This window comes from Triticum aestivum, chromosome 4B (assembly GCF_018294505.1).
Source record: "Triticum aestivum cultivar Chinese Spring chromosome 4B, IWGSC CS RefSeq v2.1, whole genome shotgun sequence".
Lineage (NCBI taxonomy): Eukaryota > Viridiplantae > Streptophyta > Magnoliopsida > Poales > Poaceae > Triticum > Triticum aestivum.
Window position 1 is genome coordinate 549,995,345 of NC_057804.1, and position 6,360 is coordinate 550,001,704.

The following is a 6,360-nucleotide window of genomic DNA, read 5'->3' on the forward strand; positions in this document are numbered from 1 at the left end:
TTTGGTTTGGGACATATGTGGATGTGAGAAAGTGGTTGAGGGCTTTGGAGCATATCACTAAGCACTTTGAGCGAGCAAGCCATTAACCAACACCTCATCCCCTCTTAATAGTATTGGCTTTCCTATGGACTCAATGTGATCTTGGATCAATAAAAGTAAAATGTAGAGTCTTGTGCTTTGAGCTTGAGCCAATCCTTTGTCCTTAGCATCTTGAAAGGGGTTCCACATCCTCTAGTCCATGCCACTCAATTGTTGAACTTATCTGAAACATATTAGGTAAAAGTATTAGTCCAACAAGAGATATGTTGACATTAATTACAAAAATCACCCAGGGAGCACTTGTGCTTTCAAAGGGAGAGGGGTAGAGTGCTGGATGGGTGATGGAGTTGCTTCTCGAAGATGGTGGGAGTGGCCTACTAGACAAACTGTGGGTAGAACTACAATCTTATCAATAAGAGTGGGGATGTGTTTTTGTGTGTTCCTGTGCGTGATAGATCTGTCGGGACGCATCCATGGATGATGAAGGGGAGCCATGTGTTTGGTAAGAAAACCTAACTAGATCGGTAGATCAATTGTTGTTTGTCGAAGGAAGGGATAGACATAAGTAATGAGATAGATCGATCGACGCGTGCCAAAAAATGAGTTATAAGGACCTAGCTAGCTATATGTATAGCGGGAGATCGGTCGGTGTACGTCCATTTGTTAGAGGCAAATCAGGCCCAGCAAGACGGATAGACAGAGAGAATGGAGCTAGGAGGTAGTGCGAGAGGCCCAGCTAGTAGCTAGATAGGGGGAGGAATGTGCGGTTGTGAGATTGATGAAAAGAGGGGCGAGAGTTTACACGTGTGTGGAACCTTATGAGAGACACGAGGCAAGGACACATAAAGGAGGATATTCAAGGTGCGTGTGTATGTTGTAGGCAGACATCGCTGAAGAGGTTTATCGATCGGTGTGTCTCGGAAAGGAGTTGTGGAGACTGTGGGAGAACGACCTAAAGAAAAAATGAATGTGCACGATGGATAGAATGCTGAGGGAGGGGGAGGGCGAAGAGGGCGTGTGCATGCACGAGAGAAAGTTAGTGGTAGCTACAAAGGATAGAGGATTGCGTGGGTGTAAGAGATTAACAAAGATCATAATTTGATATGCAAGTGGATTCATATATTTGAATAGGAGATCATAGTGTTATAAACATATGCATGCATGAATATAGCGGTGATACGTGTGTTGTAGTTTTGCACATGTTATACCATACTGTGATAATGCATGGCGTTTGCAACTCACAGCTAAATGTCAAACAATCTAAACCATACTATACATCAAACAATCTCACATTTTATTTGAATTTGTGGTAATGTGTGGCGTTTGCAGCTTGTAACTAAATATCAAACAATCTAAACAATACTATATATCGAACATTCTCACATTTTAGTTGAATTTCTGGTAATGTGTGGTGTTTGCAACTCACATCTAAATACTTGTAAGCGTAGGGGGTGGGGCACCATACATTATGTGATAAACACATTATACATATGAGACATGGTTTAGATTATTAAGATCTAGCTAGAGCTTGAAATGTACTGTGATTTGAAATCAATATAAAGTGGATTCAATAAATCGAGTTTGAGTTCATATAGTACACATAGTTCATATGTAACTCGAGACTAATCATGTGGTGTGCTGTGAAGATAATACTCAAACGATGGTTTAACTTGACAATAATGATGATTGTAGATCTTATTAAAATAGAGAAACAAATTCAAATGGGTTGACTTCACAACAATCATTATTGTAGATCTTATTCAAATAGACACTACAAAAATAAGACACATCCGTGACATTTTGGGCCGAACGAAATTTTTTTTCTGTCATACATATGGCACTTCTATGACGATAATTGTGACAGAACCCGGTATCATGATAGATGTGGTGGGCTCCTACTTCTATGACAAAAAATCATGATAAAAAATGGGTTTTCATCCTGGGCGGGCCGGAGACTGATATGTCTCCAACATATCTATAATTTTTTATTGCTCCATGCTACTTTATCTATTGTTTTGGACTATAATGGGGGCTTTATTTTCCACTTTTATATTATTTTTGGGACTAACCTATTAACCGGAGGCTCAGCCCAGAATTGTTGTTTTTTGCCTATTTCAGTGTTTCGAAGAAACGGAATATCAAACGGAGTCCAAACGGAATGAAACCTTCGGAAACGTGATCTTCTCACCGAACGTGATCCAGGAGCTTTGGACCCTACTCCAAGAAGTGACAAAGGCGGTCACGAGGGTGGGGGGCGCGCCCTCCCCCCTAGGCGTGCCCCCCTGCCTCGTGGGCCCCCTGACGCTCCACCGATGTACTCCTTCCTCCTATATATACCTACGTACCCCCAACAGATCGGGGACGGAGCCAAAAACCTAATGCCACCGCCGCAACTTTCTGTATCCGCGAGATCCCATCTTGGGGCCTGTTCCGGAGCTTAGCCGGAGGGGGCATCTACCACAGAGGGCTTCTACATCATCACCATAGCCCCTCAGATCAAGTGTGAGTAGTTTACTTCAGACCTTCGGGTCCATAGTTAGTAGCTAGATGGCTTCTTCTCTCTTTTTGGATCTCAATAGAATGTTCTCCCCCTCTCTTGTGGAGATCTATTCGATGTAATCTTCGTTTTGCAGTGTGTTTGTTGAGACCCATGAATTGTGGGTTTATGATCCAGCTTATCTATGGAAAATATTTGATTCTTCTCTGAATTCTTTTATGTATGATTGAGTTATCTTTGCAAGTCTCTTCGAATTATCCGTTTGGTTTGGCCAACTAGATTGGTAGTTCTTGCAATGGGAGAAGTGCTTAGCTTTGGGTTGAATCTTGAGGTAACCTTACCCAGTGACAGAAAGGGTTGCAAGGCACGTATTGTATTGTTGCCATCGAGGATAACAAGATGGGGTATTTATCATATTGCATGAATTTTTTCCTCTACATCATGTCATCTTGCTTAAGGCGTTACTCTGTTTTTAACTTAATACTCTAGATGCATGCTAGATAGCGATCGATGAGTGGAGTAATAGTAGTAGATGCAGAATCGTTTCGGTCTACTTGTCACGGACGTGATGCCTATATACATGATCATTGCCTGGATAACCTCATAACTATGCTCAATTCTGTCAATTGCTCAACAGTAATTTGTTGACCCACCATAGAATACTTATGCTCTTGAGAGAAGCCACTAGTGAAACATATGGCCCCCGGGTCTATTCTTATCATATCAATCTCCATCACTTTATTTACTTGCTTTTGCTTTTACTTTTTACTTTGCATCTTTATACCAAAAATAACAAAAATATTATCTCTATCAGATCTCACCCTCGTAAGTGATCGTGAAGGGATTGACAAGCCCTAAGCGTTGGTTGCGAGTAGCTATCGTTTTGTGAAGGTACGAGGGACTTGCGCGTGGTCTCCTACTGGATTGATACCTTGGTTCTCAAAAACTGAGGGAAATACTTACGCTATTGTGCTGCATCATCCTCTCCTCTTCGGGGAAATCCAACGCAAGCTCGAGACGTAGCAAGAAGAATTTCCGGCGCCGTTGCCGGGGAGGCGTACGCAAAAGTCAAGATACCAAGTACCCATCACAATCCCTATCTCTCGCATTACATTATTTGCCATTTGCCTCTCGTTTTCCTCTCCCCCACTTCACCTTTGCCGTTTTATTCGCCCTCTCTTTCCCAATCTCCTCCTCTTGTTCCCTTTGCCTTTTGTTTGCTCGTGTGTTAGTTTGCTTGCTTGTCGCTATGTCGAATTCCTTATTCGCTCCTATGTCTCCCGAGTTTGAAGTTCTTCACTTCAAGCAACAGCAAGGAGAAAATTTAAAAGATGCTTGGTATAGGATGGTGGAATCTTATAGTAAGTGCACCCTAGAGGTGAACTTTAGAATCCTTCTTTGCAATCTTTATGTTGGGTTAAATATGACGCATAGACAACTCTTGGATTGCATTGCCAAGGGAAATTTTATTGAAATTGATCCCAGTATTGCGCATGAAATTATAGAGGGAATAGTGGGAACACTACCCCAAAAGGGAGGATCTCATCCTACCTAGGAAGAAACCAAAGTATTTGAGAAGATTTTCAAAGTAACAATTTTTTTACAAAAGTCTCTTGAGCCTCTTAAAAGTGTAAGCGTAAATCTTAACCGCATGAATATGTTGATTACTCTTCGTAATAAGCGGTTGGATTCTTTAGATCTAAAAATTTCCGAGTATGAAGGGAAGCGGCAAGAACCACCCGGATTCGAGCATGACTCCGCTAAAAATTGAAAATTAAAGATAGTAATACCTAGATCTATCCTTGCTTTTATGCCTAGCTAGGGGCGTTAAACGATAGCGCTTGTTGGGAGGCAACCCAATTTTATTTTGTGTTTTTTATTTTTGGTTCTGGTTAGGAATAAATAATCCATCTAGCATCTGTTTAGATGTGGTTTTATCTTTTAATTAGTGTTTGTGCCAAGTTGGACCTATTGGATCTTCTTGGATGATAGTTATTTGATCTTGCTGTAATTTCCAGAATCTTTGTGCTCAGTGCCCGAATTGTTAAAAATCACCAGAACGTGATAAATTACTGATTCCAATTGCTGCTGATCAATAAACAAATTTTCCAGGTATTATAATTTTGGTAGAATTGTTTGGGTTTCAAAGTTTGCGTTAGTTACAGATTACTACAGACTGTTCTGTTTTTGACAGATTCTGTTTTGCGTGTGTTGTTTGCTTATTTTGATGAATCTATGGTTAGTAAAATAGTTTATGATCCATAGAGAAGTTGGAATACAGTAGGTTTAACACCAATATAAATAAAGAATGAGTTGATTACAGTACCTTAAAGTAGTCTTTTGTTTTCATTCTCTAACAGAGCTCACGAGATTTCTATTGAGTTTTGTGTTGTGAAGTTTTCAAGTTTTGGGTGAATTCTTTTGATGGATTATGGAACAAGGAGTGGCAAGAGCCTAAGCTTGGGGATGCCCATGGCACCCCCAAGATAATCCAAGGACACCAAAAAGTCAAATCTTGGGGATGCCCCGGAAGGAATCCCCTCTTTCGTCCAGTTCCATCGGTAATTTACTTGGAGCTATATTTTTATTCACCAACATGATATGTGTTTTGCTTGGAGCGTCTCGTACTATTTGAGTCTTTGATTGTTATTTTACCACAATCCTCCTTGATGTACACACCTTTTGAGAGAGCCATATATTAATTGAAATTTGATAGGATACTCTATGTGCTTCACTTATATCTTTTGAGCTTGATAGTTGCTCATAGTGCTTCACTTATATCTTTTTGAGCGTGATAATTTTTTCTCTAGTGCGACTCTTAGATATTTTAGAGCACGGTGGTGGATTTGTTTTAAAGAAACTTGATCTCTCATGCTTCACTTAGATTATTTTGAGATTCGTTAATAGCATGGTAATTTGCTTAATGTTAATATACTTGGTGTTCAAGATATGTGAAACTTTCTTTTGAGTGCGTTGAATACTAAGATAAGTTTGATGCTTGATAATTGTTTTGAGATATGTAGGTAATAATATCAAAGTCATGCTAGTTGAGTAGTTGTGAATTTGAGAAATGCTTGTGTTGAAGTTGGTAAATCCCGTAGCATGCATGTATGGTTAAAGTTGTGTAACAAATTTGAAGCATGAAGTATACCTGGCTTGTGCATCCTTATGAGTGGCGGTCGGGGACGAGCGATGGTCTTTTCCTACCAATCTATCCCCCTAGGAGCATGCGTGTAGTACTTGATTTTTGATGACTTCTAAATTTTTGCAATAAGTATATGACTTCTTTTGACTAATGTTGAGTCCATGGATTATATGCACTTTTACCTTTCAGTCATTGCTAGCCTCTTCGGTACGGTGCATTGCCTTTTCTCAAATTGAGAGTTGGCGCAAACTTCGCCGGTGCATCCAAACTCCGTGATATGATACGCTCTATCACACATAAACCTCCCTATATCTTCCTCAAAACAGCCACCATACCTACCTATTATGGCATTTCCATAGCCATTCTGAGATATATTGCCATGCAACTTTCCACCGTTCCGTTCATCATTATTATGACATACATTACTTTTGTCATATTGCCATTGCATGATCATGTAGTTGACATCGTATTTGTGGCAAAGCCACTATGCATTATTTTTCATACATGTCACTCTTGATTCATTGCACCATCCCAGTACACCGCCGGAGGCATTCATATAGAGTCATACCTTGTTCTAGTTTCGAGTTGTAATCCTCATGTTGTAATCAATAGAAGTGTAATGATCATCATTATTAGAGCATTGCCCCCAAAAAAGATAAAGGCCAAAGAAAAGGGAAGG